General features: G+C 34.1%; 1 protein-coding gene across 8 annotated transcripts in view; it reads right to left on the reverse strand.

The window, feature by feature from the left end:
• Positions 1-20,011, reverse strand: part of NBEA (neurobeachin) — a 786,519-nt gene that overhangs the window by 357,983 nt on the left and 408,525 nt on the right. The gene's annotated exons all lie outside the window — the stretch shown is intronic.

Genomic DNA, 20,011 nt, shown 5'->3' on the forward strand with positions numbered 1-20,011 from the left:
TTTGGTTAGTCCAATTTTTTTCAATAATCAGATTGTAGTATTTCAAATACATATGTTTTAGATAAAGCTAGATATAAAATTAATATATTTTAAATTATGATTCAATAAAATGTGAAATATAGAAAGATGTCATAAAACTGTTGCACCAATTCCTCTGTTAAATAGTGTGTCTTGTGAATCAGCAATTCAGTTAATTCAATTAAGATAGGTTATTTAAAAATAAAAAATTTTGGTTGGAGTGTTTTAAAATGGTTATGCAACAGAACTCACCATCCTAGAGGTAATTTTTCATAGATAAGTTCGATGACCACACTTTAGGAAATCAATAGACTAGATTCTTACTTAATTTTTTTTTTACATTGTACCTCAATAAAAGTTTTAAAAATATAGGATATCCAGTTAAATTTGAATTTCAGATAAACCATGTAGATCCTTACTTTAAATAATGCAGAATGATAGGACTAAATGACATCTAAAATTCTTTTAAATGCTGAGATTCCAAATCCTAATATGGAACTACAGTTAAAGTTCAACCACAGAACCGAATTTTTTAACTACAGAAGTTACTTATTTAGAAGATTCGCATTATTTTTAAAATGTGTAGTAACACTTACAGTGAAAAGCCTCTCACTATGTCCTCTAGTCGCCAAATTTTCAACCTCAACAGATACCCACTGTTATGCCTGGGTGTGTTTCAGAGACTTCTAAAATATACAAATAAAATACAAATACATTCTTTTCCCTCACTTCCTAACACTGGTAATTATTAGTACGTTATACAGTCTGTTCTTTACCCAGCTTCTCTCACATAGCAATGTATCTTGGATATCTTTTCACATGTACACACAGCGAGCTTCTTCTAACTTCTTTTGTAACACGTGGCAGAGACTACTTCCAAAGATGGCTGCAACAACATTTCTCATCCCACATGCTCTTTTGCCCTGTGACTTTGTCATTAAAAAATGGAGACTTTTTCTACTCCTTGTTGATCTGGGCTTGCCCTGTGACTTCCTGTGAGCCACAGAATACAGCAGAAGTGATGCTATGCGACTCCTCAGGCTAGGACATAAGATGCCAGGCAGCTTTTGATATTTTTTGAACTCTCTTCTGGACTCTGTTGCTCCCCTGAGAGAAGCCTACATGACATGGAGCACGTTGAAGAGCACAGAGGTGCTCGGGCTCTCAGGCCTAGATGAGGTCTCAGCCCAAAGTAAGTCACATTCAGGACACTGCAGACCCAGACAACTCCACATGGAGCCAGAGAGAACTGCTTAGCTGACCCCAGGCAATGAGAATCATGAGAAAGAAAAAAACTGATTACTGGTTTAAGCCACATGATGATGATGATGATGATGGAGGAGATGGAGGAGGAGGAAGAGGAGGAAGAGGAGGGCAAGATAATATTGATTGTAACAATATCATTTTGTTTTTCACTGTGTCAATTAAAAACAATGATTTGACCTTTTTTAGTCTTCCTCAATTTTTTTTTTTTGGCAAAAAGTAATTACTGTATGTTAAAAAAAAAAAAACCACAAATAATATTTAAAAAGCTACCCTCAAGTCTTTCTGGGCTTTCCTTAAAGGGCAAGCTTAAGAAGTAGTTTCAGTTCCTTTATCTATGTCCTTTTTAAATTTCATTCTAATCCTTATATTCCTTCATTGTACAGTTTTTCTTTCTGGGGATTTTAATCAGAAGTACTATTTCAATAATAGCATTACTTATTTTCACTGCTCATTAATGAAATATATCAACTTTTTTTGCTCAAGTTTTCATAAATATAAATCAGATGGGAATAGGTTTAACTTTGTTTTAATTTCTGTACTTGCTAAATACTGAGTCCTAGCAATTCCTTCTATATTCTTCACTATATCATGTCTACCTGTGGCAAACTGTCTTCTTTACTGACACATAAATAGAAGCAGAAGAAACAAAATATCATTATATATTCTGATATTTCTAATTTACTGTTCAAATATAATTTTAAAAGCCTACATATGTCTTTGAGGTGAGCGTGACTATATTGGATTTATTTGTTCTTTCTAATATCAAGGTTGAATTACAAAACACGAAGTTTTAATCTTTCCACCAAATTACTTGCAATATCTTTGCGGCATCTTCCATAAAAACCAACAGGTGAATGGTTCCTTTATTTTAGGGTGGTAATGTAAATACTGAACAACACTGAATTCACGATAGTTCTCAATAGAAATCTGTCTAAAATCTATGTCTGCTCGGACATAGATTTAACCACTCCTTGATGAGATTGAGGTTAAATAACTACTCTGTCACTCTAGGACCAGTGGGAATGGTTCTGACAGTATGACAGCAGCACCAGTAAAATCTTGCATAGCAGCAGGATAGGTGCAGATATTTCCTAGAAGCATGGAGCAGTAATCTGTCCAATCTCTTGAGGGGGATATAGGCACATTCTAATGGGAAAGTTGTCTAGTTTTCCATCTAAAAGTTAACCACAACACAAATTATTAAAAGAATACAAAGGTTATGGAAATCTGTTAGGCATGATGATATTTAGGAAAAAAGATAAAAACTCCTCTGTAAATGATGTTGGAGGGCAAACAAACATACAGTTTTAATCACTGAGGGAAATGGAAAATTAAGCTAAAAAAGAAAATCATGTAAACTTTGATTATTAACTTTTGATCATATTATCAACCTACATTTTGTAGAGAGGCTTCAAAAGAGAGAAGAGATGTGGTATTAGAATATTCCGTTCAATGGCTTTGTCTAGTGCATGCTGAAGGCTGAAGAAAGCCAGGAAGAAATCTAATATGTGCCAATTAGTGCAGATCACAAAACTTAAATAGATTAACAGGAGACAGCAGGAAGGGAAGGGCACATGGTCTGGCTGGTTAATACATATCATTCCCAGGAGCAAAGCAGTGGATTAGCAAAGCAAAGAGGCATGGCAGTGGGGGTGGAGGCTTTGTAACAAAAGACTCTTGCCCTCAGACACACCAAAGAAATTGTATCAGTTTTCCAAAGTCTGTTCCCCTATCTTGGGCACTTATGAGTTCTGCCAACTGATCTATGCTGTTTTATTTACACGAGGAGAAGGTATCTTTCTATGACTCTTGCCACCATTCTGAATGACCCCATTACCCACATGGAAAACACTGATCACAGCAGCTCACAATTCTTTGGTTAACTCAAAAGATCTTCAAGTCTCCCTCACTTCAGTAAATAAATCCAATGGCCATAAGTAGCTTCATTTCACAAATCTTCATGTTTTAAGTCTACTCTCAGATCATGATCTATCCTTGCTGCTCTCCTTCCTCTTCTGCTTAAAAATTCACTCCCTTTTGCATCCATCTGGGATCCCACAATTCCATATTTTAACCACTCTCTTGCCAACACCTTCACTTAACTCCTGATCTACCTGCTGCATTGGAGTTAAAGATATGTATGGGTTAACACACTGGTCTCCTTCCTCAGTCTTACATCTAGGCTGCTAAGGAAAGTAACAAGATGAATTTTGACTGAGGATAAAATCTGTATTTCTTTTTGACAGTCAAATTGTTTTTAACTCAGGTTTTAAGAGCCTACACGAATGTCTTTACTATCCTAAGCTCACTTACTTAAAAAAATAGTATATGTAAATAAATAAATAAATAAATAAATAAATAAACCACTCGGCTGCACTTGGTGTTTATCAGTCTCTTGCTTCTTTAACAAATTATTTTATCTCAAATATGTATATATGCCAAAGCAATATGTTGTTCAGATTGCTTGTTTATGAGTTTTATAAATAAAGCTATAGACACTGTTTTTGAAATTAAAATAGTTCAAAATTCTCTTCTATTCCTAATTTGCTAAGAGTATTCTTTCTAATCATGAATGTTATTGACCTTTACTAGATGTCTGCACCTACTAAGATGATCATAAAGGTTTTCACTTTTAATGTGATAAATGAATGACATTTTTAGAAATTTTTAAAATGATGAACAACTCCTGCATTCATGGGATAAATTTCCCTCATCACCCTCTTCCAGTTTGCCCCACATATACATGTTATCTTTTTACACACAGTTGAATTGAGTTCTGCTAATATTTTAATTAGAACTTACAGATCTATATTCATAAGGGAGACTGGCGTGTGATTTTCCCTTCTCCCACACATCTTGTTTGCTCTTATAATTAAGATTACACAGGCCTCAATGAACACTCTGGATCATTCCCTGTCTCTGATCTCTAGGAGTTTGTGTAAGTTTGGAACAGTGTTTTACTTGAACATTTGGTAGACTATCTTGCAAACTATTTGGGCTTAGAGTTTTCTCTACAGGAAGAAATTTTACTGACTAACTTTCACACTTAAAGAACTATTGAGGGTTTTGTTTCTTCTTAATTCAGTTATAGGAAGTTGTATATCTTCTAGGAAATTGCTCATTTCATTTAAATTTGAAATTTTAATGGTATAATGTTTTGATAGCAGTCTCCTTTTCTAATTAGTTTTGGCTATAATTCTGTCTCCTTTTCATTCTGTGTTCACTATTTATGTTGTTTTATTTTGTTTTTAATCGTAGAAGAGTTTGCTCGTTTATTATCAGTTAATGAATAAACATTTATCTTTGTTAATCTTCTCCACTGTATCTTATTTTTCTATTTCACTGATTTCTGTTAGATTTCATTATTATCGGCTTTCTTCTACTTTGTGAAAGGGTTCTGTTATTTTCCTAACTTGGATTCTTTTTTTTTTTTTTTGCAGTTAGAGATTTAGTTCATTAATTTTAGGCTTTTCTCTCAAGTAATAAGCTTTTATGCAAATAGATTTATCTTCAAGTTTCATTTTCCTTACATTCTACAAGTTGTTGCATTTAGTATATCTATTATTGTTTAGTCTAAATACTTTTTATGTTTCTTTGAAATATAAGTTATTTAAATGTTCAAAATTCTTCAGCAGTAATGAGAATATTTTAATATAATTTTTTGTTCTCACCTTCAAATTTAAATTTACACTGGTCAGATATCATGGTATTTATAACACTAATTCTTAAAATCTGATAAGACTTGTGTTGTGATCTAGCTATGTCAGCAGTTCCCAACCTTTTCGGCACCAGGGACTGGTGGAAGACAATTTTTCGTGGAAGACAATTTTTCCGCGGGCCAAAGTGGATGGAAAGGTATGGTTTCGAGATGATTCAAGCACATTACATTTATTGTACTTTATTCCTATTATTATTACATTGTAATACATAATGAAATAATTATACAACTCACCATAATGTAGAATCAGTGGGAGCCCTGAGCTTGTTTTCCTGTGACTAGACGTTCCCCTCTGGGGGTGATGGGAGATGGTGACAGATTATCAGCCATTAGATTCTCATAAGGAGCATGTAACCTATATCCCTTGCATGCACAGTTCACAATAGCATCCATGCTCCTATGAGAATCTAATGCTGCCACTGAAGTGACAGGAGGTGGAGCTCAGGCAGTGATGCCAGCAATGGGAAGAGGCTATAAATATAGATGAAGCTTGGCTCACTTGCTAGTCATTCATCCGCTACTGTGCTGCCTGGTTCCTAACAGGCTAAGGACTGGTACTAGTCTGTGGCCCAGGTATTGGCGACCCCTGAATCATGTGATCAGATTTTACACATGTTACCTGTTTGCTTGAGAATAATATGTACTCTCTATGATTGGGTGAAAAGTTCTATATATCAATAAGATCAAATGCTAATTATGTTATTCAAATCCTGTATATATTCACTGAATTTTTTTGTCTGCTGGATATTTTGATAACTGAGATAGGAGTGTTGAAATCTTCCATAAAGATTGCAGATTTGTCATTTTCTTCCTGATGTTTCATCACTTTTTGCTTTACACATTTTGAGGTTATTAACCTTGACATACATGAATTTAGGATGGTAGCATCTTAAGAAAATTCAGCTTTTCTTAACCATATGACTTAGTTTTTCACTAACAATTTTTGCCTTGAAATATTTTTAAAAATATCAATATAGCTATGTCAGCTTAGTTTTTTGATTAGTGCCCAGTACATATTTTTCTACCCTTTTACCTTCAACATTCTTCTGGCTTTGGGTATGCCTTTAGTAAATGGAACTCACCTGGAGTTTTAATCCTATCTGAGAAATTTGGTTTTTAACTGGAAATCATAGTCCTTTTATATTTATTGTGCTTATTGATATATAATGTATTTAATTCTAGCCCAATACCTTAAAAATCTCCCATTGGTTCCAGTTTTTTAATGCTTTTTATTGGGGTGGGGAGGGGTTGGTGATAGAAAATTTAGTTTTGGTTCCATCTTTTTTACTCCCTACTGATTGGAAATGTATGTATTCTATTCTTTTCCTTGCTATGCTTGGGCTTTTACCAGGTATAGTTAACTTAAATAAGTATGAAGTTAAATAATATCATAAGCTTCTTCTACAACAGTATTATGTAATAATCCCTTCTAACTTACAAGCTATTGCCCAGTATTGTCGAGTTCAAACTCACATATTACATATCATTGCCCTTTATAAAGACAATTTCTATGTAGATGTACACACATTTACCAATTAATTTGCATACTTTTATCCTTGTATAGTTTTCTCATTATGAGATTTTCTTATTTTATCCTGACATGCATACATTGTAAGTTTCTTAGTTGCTGTGCTCTCAGGGATAAACTATCTAAAATTATGGTTATCTCTAAATGTTCATTTCATGCTAATTTTTAAAAAGTATTTTTAAAATTGAGATGTATTTCACATAACAAAATCCTCGCCATTTAAAAATGTACACTTTAGTGGTTTTTAGTATACTCACTATCTTGTGCAATCATGAACTATGTGAGTCTAGATCCTTTTTATCATTCTGCAAAAATCCTCATACTTATTAGTAGTCTCAATTTCCTCTTCCTCCATTCTTCTGGTAAGTACTATTCTGCATTCTGTTTCTATGGATTTTCCTATTCTAGACATTTCATTTAAATGGAATCATACAATATGCGTCCAGCTTCTTTCAGGTAGCATAATATTTTCCAGGTTCATCCATGTCAAGTATCAGTACCTTATTCCTTTTTATTGGTGAACAATATTCTGTTTTATGCATATATCACAGTTTGTTTACCAGCTCACCAGCTGACGAACATTTGGGTTGTTTCCACTTACAGGCAATTAGGAATTATGCTATTATGAATAGTTTTTTGTGAACATATGTTTTCAATTTTCTTGAGGATATAGCTACAGATGAAATTGCTGGGTCATATGGTAACTCTATGTTTAACTTGTTGACTAACAGCCAAACTGTTTTCCACAGTGGCTGTACTACTTTACATTCTCACCAACAAAGTGTGAGGTCCAATTTCTGTGAATCCTGGTCAACACTTGTTACTGTCTGTTTTAAACATTATAGCCATTCTAATGAATATGAAGTGGTATCTTAATTGCAGTTTTGATTTGCATTTCTGACAATCTTTTCATGTGCTCACTGGCCATCTATATATCTTCTTTGGAGAAACATCTACTTATATCTTCTACTCATTTTTAAGTTGGGTCATTTGTCTTTTTATTATTGAGTTGCAAGGATTACTTTTATATTCTGGAGATTAGACTCTTTTTGATTTGCAAACACTGATTTCAATTCTGCTGTTGTATTTTCACTATCTTGTAAATGAATGTCTTTTGACACACACAAGTTTTAAATTTTGATGACTATCAATTTACTTTTTTTTTGCTTGTCCTTTTGGTGTCATATCTATGAAAACCATTGTGTAATTCAAGGTCATGAAGATTTTTAACTATGTTTCCTTCTAATAGTTATAGTTCTCACATTTGGGTCTTTCATGAATTTTGAATTAATTTTTTCATAGGGTGTGAGGTTGGAGACTAGATTTATTCTTTGACCTGCTGATATCCAGTTGTTCCAGCACCATTGTTGAAATGACTGTCCTTTCAGCAATGGTAAGGACAGTCATTTTGAAAAGTCTTGGCAACTTTGTTGAAAATAAATTGACCATAAGTATACGGGTTTCTTTGTGGACTCTCAATTCTATTAAATTTGTCTGTAAGACTATCTTTATTTAGTACCACACTGTTTTGACCACTGTAGCTTTGTATTAAGTTTTGAAATTAAGAAGTATACGTCCTCCAAATTTATTCTTTTAATATAGGTTTGGTTATCCTATGTCTCTTGCAATTCCATATTATTTTAGAATCAACTTCTCCATTTCTGAAAAAAGACAGCTAAAATTTTGATAGAATGCACTGACATTATATATAAATTTGAAAAGTACTGTTATCTTAAAATTATTAACTTTTCCAATCCATTAAAACCTGGGAGGTATTTCCATTTATTTATATCCTCTTTCATTCCTTTCAACAATGTTTGAAAGAAATTCAGCAACGTTGTGGTTTTTGATGGATAAGTGTTGACATTCTTTGACTAAATTTATTCTTTTTTTAAAAAAAATTTAATTGTAATAAAATACATATAATACAAAATTTACAGTTTTTAATTGTACAGTTCAGTGGTACTAAACACATTTACATTGTTTTGCTACTATCACTAATAACTATTCACAGAACTTGTTTCATTTTGTAAAATCTAAATTCTTTACCTATTAAGAAATATTAATAATTCCCCATTACCTGCTCCTCCATCCTCAGCCCCTGGCCACCATCATCCCACTTTGTCTCTGTGAGTTTCACTACTCTAGGTACCTCATATAAGTGGAATCATGTGGTATTTGTCCTTCTATTACTGGCTTATTTTATTTAGCATCCATGTTGTAGAATGTGTTAGAATTTCATTCCTTTTGAAGGCTGAATAATATTCCATTGTATGTATAAAGAGCTCTGTTTATAGTTCACTTGTCAATGGGCATTTTGGTTGCGTTAACCTTTTAAGTCTGCAAATAATGCAGCTACGAACATATGTGTACATATACTACTTAAGAGTCCCTACTTTTAAATCTTTTGGGAACATAAGTAGCAGTGGAATAGCTGGATGATAATGGCAATTCTATTTTTAAATTTCTTAGGATCTGCGATACTGTTTTCCATAGTGACTACTCCAATTTACCATGCCATCAACAATGCACAAGTGTTTCAGTTTCTCCATGTCCTTACTAACACTCATTATTTTCTAATTTTTTGATAGTGCCTAATATGGTTCGGATCTGTGTTCCCACCCAAATTGTATGTCAAAGTGTAATTTCCAATGATGGAGGTGGGGCTTGGTGGGAAGTGACTGGATCATGGTGGTGGTTTCTCATGAATGGTTTAGAAACATCCCCTTGCTGCTGTTCTCATGATAGAGTGTGAGATCTCACGAAATTTGGTTGTTAAAAGTGTGTAACACCTCCCCTCTCTCTCTTGCTCCTGCTTCTGCCATGTAAGACAATGCCTACCCCCACTTCACCTTCCACCATGATTGTTTGTTTCCTGAGGCCTCCCAGAAGCCAAGCAGATGTCAGCATCATGCTTCCTTTACAGCCTGCAGAAGACTCTTTTCTTTATAAATTACCCAGTCTCAGGTATTTCTTTACAGCAATGTAAGAATAGAGTACTACAGTGCCTATCCAAATGGTTATCCAGTGGTATCTCATAGTAGTTTTGATTTGCATTTCCATAATGACTACTGATGTTGAGCATTACTTAATATTATTATTATATTTTATTATTTTTGACTTTATTGTTAATGGAACCGTTTTCTTAATTTTATTTTCAGATGGTTCATTGCTAGTGTATAGAAATGCAATTGATCTTTGTATATTGATCTCATATCCTGCCATTTTGCTGAACCTGTTTATTAGCGCTAACAGATCCTTTTTTTGGTAGTTTAAGGTTTGCTATAAGTCCTATCTTCTACAAATAGAGAGTTTCTTCATTTTCAACTTAGACAGTTTTTATTTTGTTTTCTTAATTAACTGCCCTAGCTAGAACCTCCAGTATAATGTTGAGTAGAACTAGTATTAGTGGGCATTGTTGTCTTCTTCCCTTAGGGTGAATACATTCAGTCTTTCATAAATAAGCATGACTTCATTGTGGGGTTGTTTTGTTTTGCAAATCTCACTTATCAGATTGAAAAAGCTTCCTTCCACTCCTAATATGTTGAGTATTTTTATCATTAAGCAGTATTAAATTTTGCCAAATGATTTTTGTATCTATTAAGGTATCTCCCAGTCACTTCAGCAATATAGTGTATTATGTTGACTGATTTTCACGTGTTAAACCAACTATAAATTCCTGGAATAAATCCCATTTAATCAGGGTATATAATCCTTTCTTATGTATTGCTGAAGTAGATCTGCCAGTATTTTGTTCAGGATTTTGCATCCATAGTCATAAGATTTGTAGTTTTATTAACCTTTATTTAATAGCATTGTAGACACTGGTTTGTTACTTTTCAGACGGCTTTATCTGGGTTTGGTATCATTCAGGGTAATACTCGCCTCATAAAACGAGTTAGTGTTTCATCCTCTTCTACGTTTTGGGAGAGTTTGAGAAGGACTGCTGTTGACTCTCTTCAGTCTCAAATGTTTGATAGCACTAACAGGGAAAACATCTGGTAATCAATTTTTCTTTGTTGGAAGTTTTGCTAAATTACTAACTTAAACTCCTTACTGTTACAGCAATATTCAGATTTTCTATTTCATATTCAGTCACTTTTAGTTTAGTGTTAGTTATATTTCCAGAAAATTTTCCATTTCATATAGGTTTTCTAGTATTGACACATAATGGTTTATAGTAAGTATTCTCTTATAATCTTTATTCTTTCATTAAGGTCATTAATAATGTTCCTACTTTCATTCCTGATTTTAGTAATTTGAGTCTTCTTTCTTTTTATTGTAGCTAAAGTTTTTTCAATTTTGTTGGTCTTTTTAAAGGATCAACTTTCGGTTTTATTAATCCCTATTACTTTCAAATTTTCTGCTTTAATTATACTTTAATTGCTATTTTTTCTTTCCTTCAGTCTGTTTTGGAAATAATTTCCTCCTCTTATTCTAGTTTGTCCCGTTGGGAGGGTGGGAGGTTATGTTAATGTTTTCTTATTTCCCCTTTTTAAAAGTAGTTACTTACAGCTATGAATTTCCTTCTGAGCCCTACTTTATTATTATTATTATTATTTTTGAGACGGAGTCTCACTGTGTCGCCCAGACTGGAGTGCAGTGGCCGGATCTCAGCTCACTGCAAGCTCCGCCTCCCGGGTTCACACCATTCTCCTGCCTCAGCCTCCCGAGTAGCTGGGACTACAGACGCCCGCCACCTCCCCCGGCTAGTTTTTTGTATTTTTTTAGTAGAGACGGGGTTTCACTTTGTTAGCCAGCATGGTCTCGATCTCCTGACCTCGTGATCCGCCCGTCTCGGCCTCCCAAAGTGCTGGGATTACAGGCTTGAGCCACTGCGCCCGGCCCTGAGCCCTACTTTAAATGCATCCTATGAGTTTTGATTTTTTTTTCATTCTCTTCAAAGTATTATATAATTTCTCTTGTAATGTATCCTTTAATCCATTGGTTATTTAGGAGTTTCCTGTTTAACTTCCACACATTTGTGAATCTTTCAAATTTCCTTCTCTTACTGATTTCAAATTCTAATCCATTGTGGTTGGAGAAGATAAAATGTATGCTTTCAACCTTTTTAAGTTTATTGAGAATTGTTTTTTGGCCACATATGATCTGTCCTACAGAATATTTCATGTGCACTTGTGAAGAACATGTGCCTGCTACTGTTAAATGATATATTCTATAGATGGTTGGGAGGTCTAGGTGGTGTATACTGTTGTTTCAGTCTAGGCATTCTTATCCATTATTCAAAGTGGGATACTAAAGTCTCCAAGTAACATATTTGAATTATTCATTTCTCCCTTTAGTTCTGTTTGTTTTTGCTTAATGTATTTTAGGGGTCTCTTGTTAAGTGCATATAATTTTTAAAACTATGATGTCTTATTGATGGATTTGCATAATTAACATCATATAATGTCTTTGTCACTGTAATGATTTTTGTATTAAAATACAGTTTGTCTGATATTAGCATAGTCATCCCTTCTTTTGAGTTCTATTTGTATGGAATATGTTTTAAAATCATTTTTCTGTCAACCTATTTGTGTCTATTAATCTGTGTCCTGTAGACAGCTTACAGTTGAATCCTTTTTATAAAATCCACTCTTCAAATCTCAGTGTTTTAATTGGAAAGTTCATTTCACTTACATTCAGTGCAATCACCAATTTATTGATAAGAAAGGACTTCTGTCATTTTTCTACTTATTTTCTATATGTCTTATTTATTTCTTCTTCCATTTCTTGCCTTCTTTTGTACTAAGTAAATATTTTTTAGTGTCGCATTTTCTTTCCCTTGTTATTTCTTTTAACTTTTAGGTTCAAGGGTACATGGGCATATTTGTTACATGGGCAAACTGCATGTCACACAGGTTTGGTGTATAGATAATTTTGTCACCCACTATACTAATAAGCATAGCAGCTGGTAGGTACATTTTCTGATCCTCTCCCTTATCCCACCCTCTACCCTCATGCAGGCCCCAGGGTCTGTTATTTACCTCCTAGTATCATGTGTTCTCATTGTTTAGTTCCCGCTTATAAGAGATAATATGCAGTAATTGGTTTTCTGTTCCTGTGTTAATTTGCTTAGGATAATGGCGTCCAGCTCTATCCATGTTGTTGCAAAGGACATGGTTTCATTATTTTTCTTAAGGCTTCATAATATTCGCTGGTGTATATGTACCATATTTTCTTAACCCAGTCTACCACTGATGGACATTTAGGTTGATTCCATGTCTCTGCTATTGTGAATGATGCCGCAATGAACATTTGCATGCATGTATCTTAATGGCAGAACGATTTATATTCCTTTGGGTATATACCCAGTAATGGCATTGCTGGGTCAAATGGTAATTCTGTTTTAAGCTCTTTAAGGAAGTGCCACATTACTTTCCACAATAGCTGAAATAATTTACACCCCCACCAGTAGTGTATAAGCACATCTCTTTGACTAGTGGAACATATTTTAAAAATTTAATATCTGTGTTTAGAAAGTTCTAGTCAATGCATCCTCAAGCAGAGTTTCTATCAATTTGGTTTTTTGCTGTGTGTGGGTCATACATTTTAATTTGTCTCCTTGCAATAATGTTTTGAGTATTATAATATGGCAACTCTTAAAATCTCATTCTCTCTCTTCCATAGGATTTGTTGGTGTTGTTTTCGTTATCTGATGAGTGATTTTTCTTAACTAATTTTGTATGGTTTATATTCTTTGTCATGTGTGGTCACTGAAGTCTGTATTTCATTACCTTAGTGGTCAACTAATAGTTGAATAGAGATTTCCTTAAATTCCTGGAAAGAAAAAACCACCCAGATTTTCCTAAGGAACTCTGTGTAGGGACAGCCCTTCAATAATCAACCAGGCAGGTTTCAACTATACCTTAGCATCCACTTCCTGTTTCCATATTGTCGCAAGGCCAGCAGAAGGTGAAAGCTTAAGGCCTTCTTAAGTCTGTCCAGAGGACACACATAACCCCCGGCATGTGAATGACCTTTTAGAATTCCATAAATACGTTAGAGCTTTTCAAAGCCCTTATGTACCCATTGCCAAGCTGTTCCTCTCAAACTTTTGGTTAACGCACTATTTGCCATTAATATATGTGTAATTAATCTACATAGATGTTTCCTGACTTATGATGAAGTTGTGTCCTAATAAACCTATCACAAGTCAAAAATACTGTAAGTTAAAAATATATTAAATACACCTAACCTATCTAACCTAAGAAGTGAAATCTCGATAATGAAATTTATAATACATCGATGAAACAAATCAAAGAAAACATCAAAAAATGGAAGGATATTCCATGTTCCTGGATTGGAAGAATCAACAGTGTTAAAATCACCATACTATCCAAAGCAATCTACAGATTCAATGCAGTACCCATCAAAATACCAATGACATTCTTCACAGAAATAGAAAAAAACAATGCTCAAATTTATATGGAATCACTAAAGGCCCAGAATAGCCAAAGCTATCCTAAGTAAAAATAACAAAACTGGAGAAATCTCCTGACTTCAAATTATATCACAGAGCTATAGTAACCAAAACAGCACGTTACTGGCATAAAAACAGACACATAGACCAATCAAACAGAATAGAGAACTCAGAAACAAATCCACACACCTACAGTGAACTCATTTTTGACAAAGGTGCCAAAGAACATACAGTGCGGAAAAGATAATCTCTTTAATAAATGGTGTGGGAGGGCAACCCACTCGGGTCCCCTTCCACACTGTGGAAGCTTTGTTCTTTTGCTCTTTGCAATAAATCTTGCTGCTTCTCCAAAAAAAAAAAAAAAAAAAAAAAAAATATATATATATATATATATATATATATATATATATATAGTATGTGGGGAAAACTGGATATCCATATGCAGAAGTATGAAACTAGACCCCAATCCCTCATCATATATAAAAATCAAATCAAAATGGATTAAAGATTTAAATCTATAAACTCAAACCATAAAACTACTAGAAGAAAACACTGGAGAAAATATCCAGGATACTGGTCAGGCCAATGATTTCTTGAGCAGTACCCCAAAAGCACAGGCAACCAAAGCAAACATGGACACATGGGATCACATCAAGTTAAAAAACTTCTTCACAACGAAGGAAACAGTCAACAAAGTGAAGAGACAATCCATAAATTGGAGAAAATATTTGCAAACTACCTATCTGACAAGGGATTAATAACCAGAGTATATAAGAAGCTCAAATAACACTATTGGTAAAAATCTAATAATCCAATTAGAAATGGGCAAATAATTTGAACAGACATTTTTCAAAAGAAGACATACAAATGGCAAACAGGCATATGAATAGGTGTTCAACATTTCAACATCACTGATCATCAGAGAAACGCAAACCAAAACTACAACAAGGCTGGGCATGGTGGCCCACACCTGTAATCCCAGCACTTTGGGAGGCCGAGGTGGGTGGATCACCTGAGGTCAGGAGTTCGAGACTAGCCTGGCCAACGGGGTAAAACCCCATCTCTATTAAAAATAGAAAAATTAGCCAGGCATGGTGGTGGACGCCTGTAATGCCAGCTACTCGGGAGGCTGAGGCAGGAGAATTCCTTGAACCTGGGAGTTGGAGGTTCCAGTGAGCTGAGATCATGCCATTGCACTACGGCCTGGGTGACTTGGTGAGACTCTGTCCCAAAACAAACAAACAAACAAACAAACAACTACAATGAAATGCCATCTCACTCCAGTTAAAATGGCTTATCTAAACTTTAGCAACATCAAATGCTGGCGAGGATGTGGAGAAAAAGGAATCCTCATACACTGTTTGTGGGAATGTAATTTAGTACAGCCCAGTATGGAGAACACTTTGGAGGTTCCTCAAAAAAGTAAAAATACATCTACCATCTGATCTAGTAATCGCAGTGCTGGGTATAAACTCCAATGAAAGGAAATCGATCTATGGAAGAGGTATCTACACTCCCATATCTGTTGCAGCACTATTAACAGTAGCCAAGATTTGGAAGCATCCTAAATGTCCATCAACAGATGAACTGATAAAGAAAATGCAGTACTTGTACACAATGGAGTAATATTCAGCCATAAAAAAGAATGAGACCTTGTCATTTGCAACAACATGGATGTAACTGCAAGTTATTATGTTAAGTGAAATAGGCCAGGCACAGAAAAAGACAAACATAGCATGTTCTCACTCATTTGTGAAATCTAAAAATCAAAACAATTGAACTCATAGAGACAGAGAGTAGAAAGATGGTTACAAGAGGTTGGAAAGGGTATTGGGGGGTTGGAAAGAAGGTAGGGGTGGTTAATAGTACAAAAAAAATTAATTAGAAAGAATGAATAACACCTAATATTGAATAGCAAAACCAGGTGACTACAGTCTATAATAATTTAATTGTATATTTAAAAATAACTAAAAGTATAATTGTATTGTTTGTAACATAAAGGATAAATGCCTGAGGCACTGGATACCCCATTTTCCATGATGTGATTATTATGTATTGCACACTTGTATCAAAACATCTCATATCCCACAAATATATACATCTACCATGTATGCACAAAAATAAAAAATTTTAAAAATCCAATTAACTAATTACCTCCATCTTTGTCTAATCTGATGAATCATCAATAAACATCTTTTTTCTAACTTGTATTTTAAAAATTCTACAAGTTTTTATTTTTCCAAATCTTCTTCTTCATTTTTAATGGTCTCTTTATTCATTCTACTTTGTGCTTTATTTTATTTCACAATTCTAACCTTTGCAGCCCTTTGAGATCTAAATTCTTTTTTTCCCCTTGGTGATTCTCACGCATATTGGCTTTCAGTTTTACATATTTAGTCATTAAGTATTTATCTACAGATGGTTTGCTTTTGTTTCTGGTGATAACAAGAAGAGTCCACTAGAAACATATCAGCCTCTCTTAAGGATCTTGGCTTATTCTGATAGCTCCAGGCTAGATTCTCTGCTTTATTTCTGGTGGCAGGTTTAAAATCCCAAAGTCATGTTACTTTAGGCATATTCCCTGAGGGAATTCCTTCCGCTTGGGGCACTAATTTATAGTGGGCAGGGCTGGCCCTGAAGGAGTCCTAACACTTTTAAGACCCATGATGCCTCAATGAGTGTACTCTATGTAGAATGTGAACGTTCTGAACCACCAAGGTTTGTAAATTTTACTTCCATAATATACTTTAATCTGTTACTTCTTTCCAGTGATAATGCTTTTGTTTAAATCTTAATCTTTTCTCATTTGGATTCCAACAGCCATATAATTTTCTGCCTCCCTCAAATCTTCCATCCTTCTAATATATTTTTTATTTTTCCATTGGTGTTATCCAAAGTTAAATTTCTCCAATAGCTAACCATAATTTACAAGATAATAGTTAAACTCATTATGATATAGCGATGTCTGTCTACTTCTACATTTTTCACTTTTCCATTGGTGTTATCCAAAGTTAAAGTTTCCAATGGCTACCCACAATTTACAATATAACAGTTAAACATTACAATATAGAGATGTCTACTTCTCCAACCTTCTCTGCTGCCACTTTAACATATTTATTCTATATCCTTGAACAACCCTTGTATTTCCTTTAATGAGTCATGCTATTTCAGGGCCTTTATATATGCCATTTCTTCTTCTTATAACCCCTGCCACACCCTCATCCCTATAGAGCTAACAGACCTCTCCCAATCTCTCAAATGTTTTGGATATTTATTTATCACACTATCTTTGCTTTTTCCTCTTATTTTCTTTTAAAACTGTAAACTTTTTCTTTCTAAAACTGTAAAATTCAGCAAATGAAGTACAGAATCTATTTATCTCAGTGTCCACTATGATTTGCATGGCACCTGCCATGAAGTATGAATTCACCAACAGTATACAGCTAAACGGATAAATGACTGAATGAATGCATGAATATGTTATATGGGAAGAAGGCTAAGAAAAATAGAATTTTAATGATAATGTCATTTTTGTTAAAGCTATAAAACTGTACAGTATATTTAACATGGAAAAAGAAGGTAAATAAAACATCAGATAACTTAAGAATAGCTGTTATAGAACATTTCCTACTTCGAGTATCTATACAACACAGAAAGTGAATGAAGTGATCTTCATTTTCTAGTGTAAGTTTTTCATAGGAAACAGAAAAAGAAAATAGTTTATCCAGTTCTATTCTTTTCTGTTTAATAACAGATAAGAGTTGTCATGAATAACAGAAAAAAAAAAGTCAGTTAACAGAACAAAGTATCCTATTCCAAATGGAATAGATGTCAACAAGCAGGTTCTGATGTTCTTGGAAGTAACTGATTTTATGCAGTTTGTTATAATTTAAATGCATGTCTTTGACCTCAGACTGTGAGATCCTGCATTTTAAATATAAACAAATTCTATCACTTGATGAAAAAACAAATACATCAACAGAAAACGCAATAGGATATGTCAGACAAATTCATTTTTCATCATATGTAGAGAACAAAAGGCAGAACTAGTTTGTATCTATGTTCTGTTGTTCAGTAGCATTATAATTTTGGACAAATAATTTTCCCTATGTCTTAATTTCAGTTTTTGTCATCAGAAAATGGGAGTGTACTACTTCAGGTCTCCTACAAACTAGGGGAAAGAGTGTATGCCCAAACTGTAAGATTAGATTTTAAGATCCTGATTTATTTAGTGAAGAAGACAGACTTTGATTGGAGATTTAATACTTCGGTGTAATTTCCTCTGGCTCTAAAATCTCAAAAGTAAGTCACGAAGTTTCTGGTGTCACTAAAAAGTACCTCAAAATGGTAGTTCCCTTTTCTGAAAGATACACATTGATACATTGGTCATGCTTATGCTCCTTAGGAGAGAAAAAAGAGATGGCAGATCTTGCTATTTAGTTATGAAGCTCCATACCAGATTGTGGTAAGAATTCATATCAATTCTACATATTCATAATCTAGATTTGTAGTCTGCCATATTATCCTAATATGCTACTAATCAAACTCTTCTTTTGATGCATGACCCAATTTACTCATTTTCATAGGTTGTAAAACTACAAATATCTGAACACTGAGGCATAGTGATGGTATATGTAGCAGGCTATTTTGAGACTTTCTATTTGTGTAGAAGAAGATGGAAAAATAAGACACTAGAGACTTCCCCCACTGTATAGCTATTAGAAAAAAAAGATAAGTCATTCTCTTAAAATAGAAATCTTTCCTCAAGGATAAAATCTATCAATTATTCATGCCTTTGGGTCAGTTGATTATATGAACAATTATATAAAAATACAATCAGACCTAACTAGGGATTAATTCACTATGGGAACTATCATTTTGATTGGGTGAGAAGTAGGGAGAATAAAGAGAAACCAAAATAATAATTTTGGAGCTTGAGACTGAAATATAAGGACTTGATATGGAAAGGAGAGAAGCACTGAAAAGAGAAGGCAGGGTGAGGAGAGTGAATTAATACTGGATGAAAACCATCCCTTCCCCGTGGAATTAACTGTTAAAGGAAAGCCCCTAGATAGAAGACCCATGTGTGTTCCTGGGTAGGATGTGAAAGGTCCTCTATTTTCCTCACAATTGTCCAGAGCCTTCAAAATCCAGCTAAAATGCCACTTAAATAAATAAATCCTGATAAAAGCAAATGACATATTATGTTCCAGAAACATTGAGAACTGATTACTTAATAGGCTAAATGCTTTACAGTTATCATCTCATTTGATTCTTACTTCACTTGATATCTTATTAGTTAAGCACAACTACCCCCACTATACATAAAGAAAAAAAACCTGAAACATATTAAGTAACTTGCTCAAAGTCACAGAAACAGGTGACTGTGTTGTTTGGGAAAAGCCATCAGTTTGGTGTGGCTGCTAATAGTTTCCAGAGAGTAAGTAAAGACAAGGTGTACAGAATTAGGCGTTCATCTACTGAACAATAATTTACTGTGAACTTTCTTTGTGGTAGCAAATGACAGTAAAATATAAGCATGGTATAGGAGCAATTCATGGAACCTGAAGTAGGTTCCTAATTCAGTGTGAGAAGTAAAGAAGGCCAGAGAAGCGAAGGCCTTGTGGGTAGTGTTATAGAGCCTGAACTTCATAAGTAATGAAATGCTACTGTGGTTTTTTTAAAGTCTGGTTTATTGAGACACAATTTACATATAATAAAATTAACCCTTTAAAATGTAGTTTAATTTTGACAAATGCATATTTCATCTAATCACGATCACAATCAAGAACACTTCCCTCACCCCAACATGTTTTCTTACTTTTTCCTGCCATCTGTAGCAAGTGAACTTGAACTGTTTTCTGTACCTATAATTTTGTCTTTTATAGAATGTCACATAAATGGAATCATGTGGTATGTCTTTGCTGTTTGGCTTCTTTCACTTCACATAACCATTTTTTTAAGTTCCACACATGTTACTGTGTATATCAGTAGTTCACACTTTTTAAATTGTGGAGTTGTATTTCACTATAATGATGTATCATAATGAGTTTAACCA

Source organism: Trachypithecus francoisi, unplaced genomic scaffold (genome assembly GCF_009764315.1).
Source record: "Trachypithecus francoisi isolate TF-2019V2 unplaced genomic scaffold, Tfra_2.0 Contig01461, whole genome shotgun sequence".
Classification (NCBI taxonomy): Eukaryota; Metazoa; Chordata; class Mammalia; order Primates; family Cercopithecidae; genus Trachypithecus; species Trachypithecus francoisi.